This window comes from Ranitomeya variabilis, chromosome 7 (assembly GCF_051348905.1).
Source record: "Ranitomeya variabilis isolate aRanVar5 chromosome 7, aRanVar5.hap1, whole genome shotgun sequence".
In the NCBI taxonomy this organism is placed as follows: Eukaryota; Metazoa; Chordata; class Amphibia; order Anura; family Dendrobatidae; genus Ranitomeya; species Ranitomeya variabilis.
This window is the reverse complement of record NC_135238.1, coordinates 162935068-162949910: the sequence shown is the minus strand read 5'-3', so window position 1 is coordinate 162949910 and position 14843 is coordinate 162935068. Positions and strand designations below refer to the sequence as shown.

Genomic DNA, 14843 nt, shown 5'->3' with positions numbered 1-14843 from the left:
TTTCCTTTACGACCCCACTTCTTTGGACAAGAGGAACAGCGGGTGGGAATAATTATTTCTATCCTGAGTGTGGTCCCGCAGCCATGGGCCTTTTCCTTGCCCTCTGATTCACATGGTTTTATAACAGTGGACGGATTTTTCCTCGGCTCTCGAGCTTATCTATGAGCTATGAGATGTAAGATTCATTCTATGTAACAGGGGGACTAGGCGGCAGAGGATTACTGTGCGGGGTTTTCTGCGTCGGTCTACAGATACACAGTGGAATGACACAGCGCTAAAAAGCCAGTTTTTCCAGGGTTTATCTGGGAGGTTGAATGACGCTTTGGTAAAGTATGAGAACCTCCTTCTTTGGAATGCACTATGTCTTAGGGAATACGTATTAACAAGCATTTTGGACAGAGGTCCCATGACCCTAAAGCATCTTAGAAGGGTACTTCTATACATGTATTAGCCTCTGGGACATCACCTGAGTCCTTGCAGTGAGGAGGACATTCTGTGGGAGAAGAAACCCCTTTCCACGCAAGGGGTGGAGGGTTTTTTTGTGATAAAACTGTACATTTTATCAGTGCCTGTCCCTCAGTGCCCAAAGAGAGGCAGCAGCCAGAAAACTCCTAGACCCAAGTTGGGGGATCTCAACCTGGGTCTATGTATATCTTCCTCTATGGTGTCTCAATGTTTGATACCTACCAGGGCTAAGATTGGGGGTCAGGAGATTTCTATTTCCATTTTTCTTGATAGTGGTTAAGAGGCAAATATGATTGACGAGCAGTTCGCCCGTCCTTCATTGCTGGATTTTAAAAAATTGTCCAATCCAGTTCAGATATTTGCGATTGATTCCTCGCCTCTGACTCAGGGGGGCTTTTATGAGTGGGCACAGGAGCTGGAACTCCGTATAGGGGTACTTCATTTGGAGAGCATATCGTGTTATGTCCTCAGGGGTCTTCCTGCCCAAGTAGTGTTGAGGTTTCCTTGGTTAGCCCTGCATAAAACTCACTGTTCATTGGCAAACACAGGAGTTAACCAAACGGAGCTCGTATTGTAAGGACCACTATTTAGGAACCTGTATTTCTGTGGTTATGAGGAATTACTATCGCATATGCCCTATGACTGTACTATAAGGTTGATTCCGGAAGCAAAATTGACCACGTGCAAACTTTAAAAATTGATCTGGTCCCAAGATATTAACTCTCAAGGAATTTATTACTGAGAGTAAAAAGGATGGTGGGTTACGGCCGTGCTTGGACTTCCGAGAGCTCAATCAAATAACGTTCCGTGATTCATTCATTCTTCCACCACTCATTCCTGACCTGTCTAAACAGATTGCCGGTGCTAAATGGTTCTCTAAATTTGGCCTTTGGGGGCCTACAATCTGATTCAGGTCAAACAGGGGAATGAGTGGAAAAGGGCCTTTAACACACCAAGGGGCACTTTGAATACCTTGTGATGTCTATTGGTCTTACCACCGCACCTGCAGTATTCTAATATTTTGTTAATGATATTTTTCCATCTTTTAGGTAGGTTTGCTATTATTTACCTTGATAACATTCTTATATACTCAAGGGATTACGAGACAAAAATAGAACATGTCAAGCAGGTTCTATGTATTCTCAGAGAGAATAGATTCTATGCTAAATTCAGGAAGTGTGTATTCACTGTACAGGAACTTCTTTTTTTGGAGTTATGTGATTTCTGCTCCGGTTTATTGGATGGATTCCTCTAAATTACAGGCTATAATGAAATGGGACAGTCCTGGAAACCTTAACGCACTACAACATTTTATGGGTTTTGCAAATTATTACAGAAAATGTATTAACTTCTCTGCCATAACTCGACCTCTTACTGACACGACTAAAAAGGTTACAGATATGTCAAAATGGTCTGAGGATGCTTTGCATCTGTTTAACTATCTTAAAATATGCCCTTCATCGGCACCTGTATTAATACAGCCTGGTATGGCTTAGCCCTTTACGGTGGAGGTTGATGCATGAGAGGTGGGTGTGGGAGTAATATCTCAGGGTCCATCTCTTGGTCGGCTGTGTCCATTCACCTTTTTTCTAAGAAACTCTTGTCAGCCGAACGCAATTCTGATATTGGTAATAGGGAATTATTAATGTTTGCGGAGTGGTGGCACTTTTTGGAAGGAGCTATCCACCCTGTTACAGTGATCACAGACTACAAGACTCACCTCTACCTTGAGTCTGCAAAACAACTTACATGGAGACAAGCTCGTTGGTCATTGTTTTTCAATAGGTTTAATTTCTTTGTTACCGTTGGCAATGGTTCTAAACACATTAAGGCCGATGCTATGTCTAGGAGTTTTTCTGGGGGGGAAGAACCAGTGATGAACCTGGGCTTATCCTTAAGAAGGGAGAATTGGTGTCGACAATTTATACTAATGTGGAGTTTGGGAAGGCAAAAGCTCAATATAGTGCGCCGTCTGTGATTCTGAGGGACAAATAATTTGTTCCTCTGAATCATCATCTTAAGGTCCTGGAGGAACATCATGATTCAGTACTCACTGGTTATCCTGGGGTTAAAGGAACGCTTGACCTCATATTGCATATTTGGTGGCCTAAAATTAATCGGGATGTGGTAGCCTATGTTTCCGCCTGTTACACCTGTGCGCTAAGACATCTCATTCTCGTCTTTCAGGGTGTTTGCAGCCTTTGAGTATTCCTACTCAACCATGGACAGACATTTCTATGGATTTTATAACTGATATGCCCCCTTCTGCTGGTAATACAGTAGTTTTTGTGTTTGTTGATCGATTTTCTAAAATGACGCAATTTATCGCCTTTCCGTCCTCATCAAATGTCAAGACTTTGACTCAGGTGTTTGTTCAGGAGATTGTTAAACTCCACTGTGTTCCTTCTAATATTGTCTCAGATAGAGGAACTCAGTTTATTTCTAAATTCTGGAGAGCTTTTGTTTTCAGTTAGGGATTAGGATTAAGCTATTCAGTTTGTCGGCTTTTCATCCTCAGTCTAATGGGCAAACAAATGGCCAAACAATATCAGGAAGAGTGGTCCGCTTTTCTTTCCCTTGCTGAATTTGCCGTTAATAATAGTCATCATGAATCTACTGGGGTATCGCCCTTTTTCTGTGTTTATGTTTGGCATCCTCAGTTCTGTATGTTGCAGGAAGGGAACTCGTCAGGGGTACATGGGTAGGATCAGTTAGTTTCTTCATTATCATCTACATAAGAGTGCGTTCAGCCATATTTGCATGACACGAGTTCCAAATATAATTGTTCGGCTTATTGTAAACATGTGCCGGGTCTGGACCTGTGTGTGAGTGATTTGGTATGGTTGTCTACCAAAAATGCTCTATAGAATAAGGGTCTGCTGAAATGTCACTATTGTGAGTATGTCCAATCTGGGGCAGGCGTGTGCTGAGCTGTCAGTTTTGTGAGTCATTCAGGGCAGGGGCATGCTGGGTTTTCTTCCAGGTGTCTCTCCTTGTGGGTGATTACCTGTGTCAGTAAGTTTGATCATTGACTCTCCTAATTTTTTTCCACCCTCCAAAAAAATCCAAAAAGCACCATAGACAATAATGGGTACGTATTCTATCTGTAATCATGGAAAGAACAAGTACATGGAAATCAGCCATCTGAATGAGGTTTTATTGATGGCGTTCCCAAATGAAGGATTTCAGACTGACCTAGTAGCATACCTGGATGTTTTATGAGTGCAATTTACATTAATTTTGTGAACTACTGCAAAATCCCAAATCAGTACATGACCTGGACTATAGACTGCAATAAACTGCTATAAAAAGTCTCTTATAGCTAGAATGCAATTCTCTAATATTTCTCATATAAGGCTGCAGCTACTAACTACAATGGCCAGTGGCTAGTGTGAACATGTGCATGCACACCAGTTTATATCCCAGTTCATACATTTGGGTTTTTTTTTCAGTCTGTTTGCAACACGTGCATATAAAGGTGTGGCTTGCCTTTCCTTTGAGATGGGCAATATATGGATGTAGTCTCCCTTGGCTTTGTGTCCACTAGTTGGGCCCAGTCCTTCTCAGCCCTTATCCACATGCATGTCACTTGACAAACTGAAGGTTTTTAATATTGGAGTTTGGCCAGTCCCAATTACGGTCGCCATGCAGTGTTGGGATGGCTTTTGCATTTTGTAAAACAAAAAATATGTTAACTAAATACCCTATACCATTTTCTGGCACTATGCTATTTACTTATTTACTTTAGGGTATTTAATCATTATGTCTCTGTCTTTATTTTTTTTCTACTACCTACAATGTACAATAAGTGCAGTTATAATAAGGGTACATTAGATTGAAGATAAAATATAGGCGGACCAATGAGGACAAGAGGATTTCTCACTGTAGATATTTTTGGCATATTCAAATAATATGCCACACAGGTTTGATAGGTTTGGGTCCGACAAGGTCCCTCTCTTATATAGTGCAGAGGTCATCATCAGTCAGAAATGGGCAGACCCCTATTTTTGAGATAGGTGTTGGTCTGAGAAGTGGAACGTCCAGCTCTCATACATTTATATCATACATAAATATATAAGATGAGAGTGTCCCTTTAATTCAGGACTCCTATATAATAGCACTGAATTCCATGGTAAAATTCTACTTACAAAATCCAGAAAAAGTTTGCACAAACAACCTACTTTGCTAAATCAATGTAGATCCCCCCACTTCCCAATGGTGTTAATTTCCTTTTCAGACTATTCCGGTACAAAAGAACATTCATGTATTTAGCCTAAATGGAATTTGGAAAATAAAATATTTTGCATCATATTTGGCAAAAACTTGAATAAATCAGGGCACACACACGTATACAGATATATGTTCCCACTTATCCTGCCAGCAAACAGTAGATGTTTTATCCAGTGCGATATGTGCCAGGAACAATATTGTCTTGTATTCCCAGAATTCTAACCTCTGTCTGACCTCCGCTGGAAGACAGGACACTGGGCATAAAGTTCACGAGGACGGCTCACCCGTATCCAGCTGGAACCCTACCAAGCTTTGTTCATCTCCCATCTCGCTTACATTGCTTTAATTAATTGGCTGTTAAGTAACTAGTATCAGTACAATGCAAGCACTGTTAACTCTGCCTACAGATTCATTTATAATGTGTTCGATTCATGACATGTCTATCAGTCAGCATACTACAATTTTTCCTCTCTCTAATCAATTTCCTTTATGTGAATCCACAGAATCCGCTGTGATCTTCTCGTCAGGTATATTTTACCCTAGGGAAGACCTGATTAGTCAGCACCTTGCAGAGGAAGGACTCTACATAATATATCAAACATGAATACAGAAGAAAAGCGGCGCTCACCAAATCTATAAAGTTAGAAGTCGTTTATTCCTAACTTTGGGGACATGGACAGGGTATGCGGGAAGGTAGAGGAATGCATGGAGAGGAGGAAACAGGACAAAGGCCGTTTCGCGTTAATCCAACTCTTCTACTTGTCCAGGTGCACAGTTATAAAGAGTAACTCTCTTTTGAAGGCTGTTAGCCCAACATGTGATATCACAAAAGAAGACACATAAAGTGATTAAAAACAATTGCAGAAGATAACAATTTATAGAAACACAGATAGATCTAATCTATCATTTAAGCCTAGGGGGTCCTTGTCCATTAGTATACAAGATCCATTTCGCTATACGCCTTAGTAATAATTTATTATGGTCACCACCTTGGGTTGGATAGTTGACCACTTTAAGACCTGCAAAGGGCAATGTTTCTGGGTCTGAGTAAGGCTGCCATCACACTAGCAGTATTTGGTCAGTATTTTACATCAGTATTTGTAACCCAAAACCAGGAGTGGGTGATAAATGCAGAAGTGGTGACGTGTTTCTATTATACCTTTCCTCTAATTGTTCCACTCCTGGTTTTGGCTTACAAATACTGATGTAAAATACTGACCAAATACTGCTAGTGTGACGGCAGCCTCATGCTTTTCTTGCAGATATTTTATCAATCTCAATGAACCTGTTCCTGAAGGGATACAGCGATAATGCTCACAGAAGCTTGTTTTAGGTTCAATTATCCACCTTAAGGTGGTGACCATAATAAACTATTACTAAGACACAAAGTGAAATGAATCTTGGAAACTAATGCACAAGGACCCCTAGGCTTAAATGATAGATTAGATCTGTGATTCTATAAATTGTTATCTTCTGCAATTGTTTTCAATCACTTTATGTGTCTTCTTTTGTGATATCACACGTTGGGCTAACAACCTTCAAAAGGGTGTTACCCTTTGTAACTGTGCACCTGGACACGTAGAAGCTTTGGATTAATTTAACATGAAACAGCCGTTGTCCTGTTTCCTCCTCACCCCGCATTCCTCTGCCTCCCTGCATGCCCTGTCCATGTCCCGAAGGAAGGAAAAAAGGACTTCTAGCTTTTCATTGATTTGGTGAGTGCCGCTTTTCTTCTGCATTCATGCTTGATGCATACGTTTTTTAGCAGATCACTTAAAGCTACTCAATATACCACATAGCTCTTGAAATTGGGTGTCATGATCCAGGTCGGGTTTGCTTCTTGCTTTTCTTTCTCCGGCCTGGTTATGGTAGGGTTAACCTTTCCTGTCTCTCTTTGGTTCCTGGGTGGTACCACTGATTCCACATGCAGATTTGGAGAAAGTCTAACTTATGAAATCTTAACGTCGGTCCCGCCGCGATGGCTATCACCAGAACATGCTCTCCAGGATGACTGTATTATAGCTGAGTCCTTCACTAGGCACACAATGTGATTGTCATAAAGGCTTTTTATGAATTTTGGTTGCGTGAACCCTCTGTAGGAACAACCCAGAGCTCATTTGACATCTCCTTACAATCAATTTCTACTCATCATTTTCTTATTTCCTTTACCCCTCCTCTTTTTTTTTCTTCTCTTTCTCACTCCACTCCCCCTCCTTTCTTCCTAATCTTCGTGGTGCGGGTACATTACCTTGGTTTCTGTTACCTGAGTAATATGGGTTCTTTGCAGAAGCTAATCGTGCTATGGCTTCCTCAACTCTACTTATGCATAGGGGACTGTTTAATACATCTGCTCTTCTCTGGTTAGGAATTAATAATTTAGTTTAGATAAACAGTTTCCTAGGTTACCAATGGCAATGAATCCATGAAAAATGGATTGTACATAGATGGTCCACATGGGATCCAATTTTTTGTGCACCCATAGACTTAGGCTGATTCTCAACCGATACGCAGAAAACAATAATGCGCCAGTGCTGGTGATTGACAGGTCTCTCCCTATCTACATGTGAGGGAGCAGCCTGTCATTCACCTGCAGTAGCTTTGACACTTCCACTTGTCTGTCTTGTTCGGTGGAGGTCGGGTTTTACCCTTCTTTTTCTCAGCCATGTCTCTGAGTACTGAATACCTTGTACCTCTGGGTCTCCAGGGAGGTTGCAGTTCTAGAGTATGACAGCGCTGGAGGATAATGGCTTCCTGGTCGCTTCACATTTGATTCTTCAGAAATCTTTGCAAGATGATGGCCATCTTATTTCTTCTCAGCCCATTTTTTTGCGACCCTGTTAACTGTTTGCAACAAAACTTCTGATGGTTTTGTGATAACACCCCAATATCTCAGCAAATTTCCGGAGTGCTGCACCCTCTGTAAGACTTGTAAAACAATGTTTGACTTTTCAGTCAGTTAAATCTCTGCCCACCTTGATAAAGGGCGTTGTATCGTTAGGCCTCACCCTCCCTCATTGCACAAATACATGTCACCTGATCTACTTCAGCCAATAAGCATTCACATTTATACAGTTTGGAGTTGGAAAATCTACATAAAAATGATGATATGGTCAAAATACTCGCTTGCCTAATAATTCTACATACACTGTATATGATTAACCTAACTTTCTGTCATACTTAGAGAACATTTTTAACTAGATGGGCATTTCCTGAAGGAAATAAATGGTGCTTGAACAGCGCTGCCAGCTTTACAAAAGCACTTTTCACACACGGGACCAGGGGGGCCACTTACTTTTCCACACCCGGGACCAGGGGAGCACTTACTTTTCCACACCCGGGACCGGGGCGCACTTACTTTTCCACACCCGGGACCGGGGCGCACTTACTTTTGCACACGGGGCCGGGGGCGCACTTACTTTTGCACACGGGGCCGGGGGCGCACTTACTTTTGCACACGGGGCCGGGGGCGCACTTACTTTTGCACACGGGGCCGGGGGCGCACTTACTTTTGCACACGGGGCCGGGGGCGCACTTACTTTTGCACACGGGGCCGGGGGCGCACTTACTTTTGCACACGGGGCCGGGGGCGCACTTACTTTTCACACACGGGGCCGGGGGGGCACTTACTTTTGCACACGGGGTCGGGGGGGGGCACTTACTTTTGCACACGGGGTCGGGGGCGCACTTACTTTTCACACACGGGGCCGGGGGGCACTTACTTTTCACACACGTGGCCGGAGGGGCACTTACTTTTCACACACGGGGTTGGGGGGCACTTACTTTTCACACACGGGGCCGGGGGGGCACTTATTTTTCACACACGGGGCCGGGGGGGTACTTACTTTTCACACACGGGATGAGAGGGTGTCATAGTCACTTTATTCTGATGTTTGACTTTGATAAATGATCATGTCCTAAAATGGACACCGTACATTTGCATAGCTGCCATCTTTGGAAGGTCAAGTTGGGGGTAATGGAAAGTTCGCCATTATTTCCTATGGGAAATTTTTTTTTTAAAATGCGATTTAAATAAAATCTACATATCGGATCGACTATAAAAGTCATAGCACACCTGTCCCCACCGAGTCCTTCGAAACGCCGCCTGAACGGGGTCTCTGCGCCGAGCGGTTCGGGCCGCATTAATTGCGGAAAACGCGGAGAAGAATAATAAAATATAAGAAATCGGATTACAATATGGTGCTTGAACCTAGGAGGTTCAAGCACCATAATAATCACATTTTCCTATTTTTATTTACCTACCGCTAACTGTATTCTGGCCATTCTAGTGAATTGCTTACTTTCCAATAAACGCATCAGTGCCAGCCATGATCCCAGAGACTATTAGGAAATAGTGATGAGGGAATATACTCGTTACTTGGGATTTCCCGAGCACGCTCGGGGGTCCTCCGAGTATTTTTTAGTGCTCGGAGATTTAGTTTTCATCGCCGCAGCTGAATGAATTACATCTGTTAGCCATCATAAGTACATGTGGGGGTTGCCTGGTTGCTAGGGAATCCCCACATGTAATCAAGCTGGCTAAGAGATGTAAATCATTCAGCTGAGGTGAGGAAAACTAAATCTCCGGGCACTAAAAAATACTCAGGACACCCGAGCGTGCTCGAGAAATCTCAAGTAACGAGTATATTCGCTCATCACAATTAGGAAACCAATACAATATTTGAGATCTAAGAGGTGCTCACTGCAAAAGGAATTTGGTGCTCAGAAGAAAATAATCCAAGTACCGTATATACTCGAGTATAAGCCGAGATTTTCAGCCCAAATTTTTGGGCTGAAAGTGCCCCCTCGGCTTATACTCGAGTCACGGTCGGCGGGTGAGGTGGAGAGGGCGCTGAGGCATACTCACCTAGTTCCGGCGTTCCTGGGGCTCCCCCTGCCCCTCCCACTGTCTTCGGTGCAGCAGCCTCTTCCCCTGTTCAGCGGTCACGTGGGACCGCTCATTAGAGAAATGAATAGGCTGCTCCACCCCCCATAGGGGCAGAGCCGCATAATTCATTTCTCTAATCAGCGGTGCCGGTGACCGCTGAACAGGGGAAGAGGCTGCTGCACCGAAGACCAGCTGTCCGGGGGAAGGAGCGGGACGCCGGAAGCAGGTAAGTATCGCATATTTACCTTCCCTCGTTCCACACGCCGGGCGCCGCGCCATCTTCCCGGCGTCTCTCCGCACTGACTGTGCAGGTCAGAGGGCGCGATGACGCATATAGTGTGCGCGCCGCCCTCTGCCTGATCAGTCAGTGCGGAGAGACGCCGGGAAGATGGCGCCGAGGAGCTGCAAGCAAGACAGGTGAGTATGTGTTTTATTATTTTATTGCAGCAGCAGCACAGCTATGGGGCAATAATGGACGGTGCAGAGCACTATATGGCACAGCTATGGGGCAACGGTGCAGAGCACTGTATGGCACAGCTATGGGGCAACGGTGCAGAGCACTATATGGCACAGCTATGGGGCAACGGTGCAGAGCACTATATGGCACAGCTATGGGGCAACGGTGCAGAGCACTATATGGCACAGCTATGGGGCAACGGTGCAGAGCACTATATGGCACAGCTATCTATGGGGCAACGGTGCAGAGCACTATATGGCACATCTATGGGGCAACGGTACAGAGCACTATATGGCACAGCTATGGGGCAACGGTGCAGAGCACTATATGGCACAGCTATGGGGCAACGGTGCAGAGCACTATATGGCACAGCTATGGGGCAACGGTGCAGAGCACTATATGGCACATCTATGCGGCAACGGTGCAGAGCACTATATGGCACAGCTATGGGGCAACGGTGCAGAGCACTATATATATGCACAGCTATGGGGCAACGGTGCAGAGCACTATATATATGGCACAACTATGGGGCAACGGTGCAGAGCACTATATATATATATGGCACAGCTATGGGGCAACGGTGCAGAGCATTATATATATGGCACAGCTATGGGGCAACGGTGCAGAGCATTGTATATATGGCACAGCTTTATGTGGAGTATCTATGGGGCAACGGTGCAGAGCATTGTATATATGGCACAGCTTTATGTGGAGCATCTATGGGGCCATAATGAACGGTGCAGAGCATTATATGTGACACAGCTTTATGTGGAGCATCTATGGGGCCATAATGAACGGTATGGAGTATCTATTTTTAATTTTGAAATTCACCAGTACCTGCTGCATTTTCCACCCTAGGCTTATACTCGAGTCAATAAGTTTTCCCAGTTTTTTGTGGCAAAATTAGGGGGGTCGGCTTATACTCGGGTCGGCTTATACTCGAGTATATACGGTAATCGAAAATGAAAAAATCTTCAGCACTCAAAAAAGGAACAGTTTATTATCTAATATTCATATGAAAATAGAGGGGCAACTCGTCCACCATATATAAAGAACAGAATACTGGTATATACAGATATACTTCTGCTGCAACGTTTCGGCAGTATAATGCCTTTCTCAAGCCAAATCTGTTATGGAAATATATACAAAAGAATATACTGCTAACAAACACAAGAAACTCCAAAAGGATAGCTGAAAGACAACTAAGAAATAACTAAGGGTACCACAGGGTGTGCTTAATTATTAGGCAACTTCCTTTCCTTTGGCAAAATGGGTCAGAAGAGAGATTTGAAGGGCTCTGAAAAGTCCAAAATTGTGAGATGTCTTGCAGAGGGATGCAGCAGTCTTGAAATTGCCAAACTTTTGAAGCTTGATCACCGAACAATCAAGCGTTTCATGGCAAATAGCCAACAGGGTCGCAAGAAGCGTGCTGGACAAAAAAGGTGCAAAAAAACTGCCCATGAATTGAGGAAAATCAAGCGTGAAGCTGCCAAGATGCCATTTGCCACCAGTTTTGCCATATTTCAGAGCTGCAACGTTACTGGAGTATCAAAAAGCACAAGGTGTGCGATAGTCAGGGACATGGCCAAGGTAAGGAAGGCTGAAAAACTACCACTTTTGAACAAGAAACGTAAGATAAAACGTCAAGACTGGGCCAAGAAATATCTTAAGACTGACTTTTCAAAGGTTTTATGGACTGATGAAATGAGAGTGACTCTTGATATGCCAGATAGATGGGCCAGAGGCTGGATCAGTAAAGGGCAGAGAGCTCCACTCCGACTCAGCGCCAGCAAGGTGGAGGTGGGGTACTGGTATGGGCTGGTATCATCAAAGATGAACTTGTGGGACCTTTTTGGGTTGAGGATGGAGTGAAGATCAACTCCCAGACCTAATGTCAGTTTCTGGAAGACAAATTCTTCAAACAGTGGTACAGGAAGAAGTCGGTATCGTTCAAGAAAAACATGATTTTCATGCAGAACAATGCTCTATCACATGCCTCCAACTACTCCACAGCGTGGCTGGTCAGCAAAGGTCTCAAAGAAGAAAAAATAATGACATGGCCCCCTTGTTCACCTGATCTGAAACCCATAGAGAACCTGTGGTCCCTCATAAAATGTGAGATCTACAGGGAGGCAAAACAGTGCACCTCTCGGAACAGTGTCTGGGAGGCTGTGGTGGCTGCTGCACGCGATGTTGATCGTAAACAGATCAAGCAACTGACAGAATCTATGGATGGAAGGCTGTTGAGTGTCATCAGAAAGAAAGGTGGCTATATTGGTCACTAATTTTTTTGGGGAGTTTGTTTTTGCATGTCAGAAATGTTTATTTCTATATTTTGTGCAGTTATATTGGTTTACCTGGTGAAAATAAACAAGTGAGATGGGAATATATTTGGTTTTTATTAAGTTGCCTAATAATTCTGCACAGTAATAGTTACCTGCACAAACAGATATCCTCCTAAGATAGCCAAATCTAAAAAAACCCACTCCAACTTCCAAAAATATTAAGCTTTGATATTTATGAGTCTTTTGGGTTGATTGAGAACATAGCTGTTGATCAATAATAAAAATAATCCTCTAAAATACAACTTGCCTAATAATTCTGCACGCAGTGTATATATATATATATATATATATATATATATATATATATATATATATATATATATATATATATATATATATATATATATACTAGATGGTGGCCCGATTCTAACGTATCAGGTATTCTAGAATATGTAGGTAGTATATAGCACAGGCTACGTACTATATTGCACAGTGACGTAGTATATAACATAGCTACGTAGTATGTAACAGAGCTACGTAGTATGTAACACAGCGTACGTAGTATATAACACAGCCACGTAGTATATAACATAGCCACGTAGTGTATTGCACAGCTACGTAGTGTATTGCACAGGCACGTAGTATATGGTCAGCCATGTAGTATATAGCACAGCTACGTAGTATATAACAGAACCGACACAGCCACATAGTATATTGCACAGCTATGTAGTATATAACACAGAGCACATAGTATATTGCACAGCCACGTAATATATTGGATAGTCACGTTGTATATTGCCCAGCTACATAGTATATAGCACAGAGATGTAGTATATAACAGAGGCTACGCAGTATGTAGCACAGCCCATGTAAAAAATAAACATATACTCAACTTCCGAAGGCCCCTTGAAGTCCTGGCGCCTGTGTGCGGTGCACGCGGCAGCTTCCGGTCCCAGGGTTGGTATGAGTGCAGGACCTGTGATGATGTCGCAGTCACATGACCGTGACATCACGGCAGGTCCTTCTCGCATAGCATCCTTGGCACTGGAACCTGCCGCTTGCACTGCCAAGGACAGCGAGCGACGTCGGAAGGTGAGAATAACCTTTTTTTTAATTTGTATTATTTGTAACATTAGATCTTTTTACTATTGATGCTGCATACGCAGCATCAATAGTAAAAAGTTGGTCACACCGGGTTAATAGCTGCGTTAACGGAGTGCGTTAAACCGCGGCATAACACGGTCCGTTAACACTGCCATTAAACCTGTGTGAGCGGTGACTGGAGGGGATTATGGAGCGGGCACTGACTGTGGGGAGAAAGGAGCGGCTATTTTGCCGCCGGACTGTGCCCGTCGCTGATTGGTCGTGGCTGTTTTGCCACGACCAGTGACTTGGGATTTCCGTTACAGACAGACAGACAGACAGAAAGACAGACAGACAGAAAGACGGAAGTGACCCTTAGACAATTATATAGTAGATACACATCAAGATTAAAATATAAATATATTGGTTGGGACCCATGTCGATAATGTCCCAGAAGGTATAATATTTCCTATATAACATAAGTTCATATGACTAACACAGGAACAGACAAACACAGACCAGGGTTTACCTGTGTTGAAATAGGTCTTTAGTAATGAGATATATAAGGCATATCTGCCTAGAATAAATGCCCATGGGTTAGTCAAAGAATGACCAAGTAGCAGTATAAAAAAAATACAAGCAACATAAGACTGTATGGAAGTAGCTGGTAATATCGCCAGCAAATTCTTAGGCAGGGGTTACGCAAAGGTATGTGTATTACTGTGCGGTCAGTAAGAAGTTACTTTACCTGAATGGTGTAAGCGCCTGTGTGTGAGGACGAGCAGCCGGTGTCTGTGTGTGGAAGCTACAATAAGCATTCATTATATGAGCGCTAGGAGGACAGGAAGTATTCCCCTGAACTTCTGGTTCAAGGCAGCCGGAATGGAGTGCATATGTGCGCATGCGCGGGAGATGCCCGCCGAAAATAGACGAGTTGCTTATGAACTCTCCATGTGGGGCGCTGTGCAGGCATGCGTTGTTGTCTAGGATGCTTGATTAGTGAGAGGGGGTAAGAAAAGAGATGATCGAAACCCTGGGTCATTGATTAAGGGCGTCTTTGTTCCTTATCCCTCTTTTGTATGCATAATGAGGAAATAAAATAAAATATAATGTGAATGAGGCAAGAAAAGGGGGCAGTACGCGAGGAGGGCATAACTAGACCCAGAGATGGAACACAGAAAAAAAATGAAAAATAAAAAATAAAAATTAGGAAATTAAATGGAAAATAACTGAAAAATCAGACATGTGGGCCCGTTCTTGCGGAGCCCACATCGGCCCTGACAATGTGATTTTTAATGTTTTCTGGTCGTTTATAACCCATAATGGGTCTATTCATAAACTCAGGGACTTCTGGATATGATGTTTGTAGAATAGACGAATGCTTCAATACGTTACTGGTTATTTCTCTATTAAAGGGGTGGAATGTACTGATGAAAAA

At 43.3% G+C, this 14843-nt stretch overlaps 1 long non-coding RNA gene across 1 annotated transcript in view; it reads right to left on the bottom strand.

Moving 5' to 3' along the window:
- The window catches only part of LOC143785724 (uncharacterized), a 34866-nt gene extending 20687 nt beyond the window's left edge, over positions 1-14179 (bottom strand). Inside the window, exons 1-2 of the long non-coding RNA XR_013218063.1 lie at positions 14154-14179; positions 13935-13982 (exon numbers count right to left, since the gene is read on the bottom strand). This is a non-coding gene — a long non-coding RNA (uncharacterized LOC143785724). The remainder of the gene's footprint in view (positions 1-13934; positions 13983-14153) is intronic.
- Positions 14180-14843: the final 664 nt, after the last annotated feature.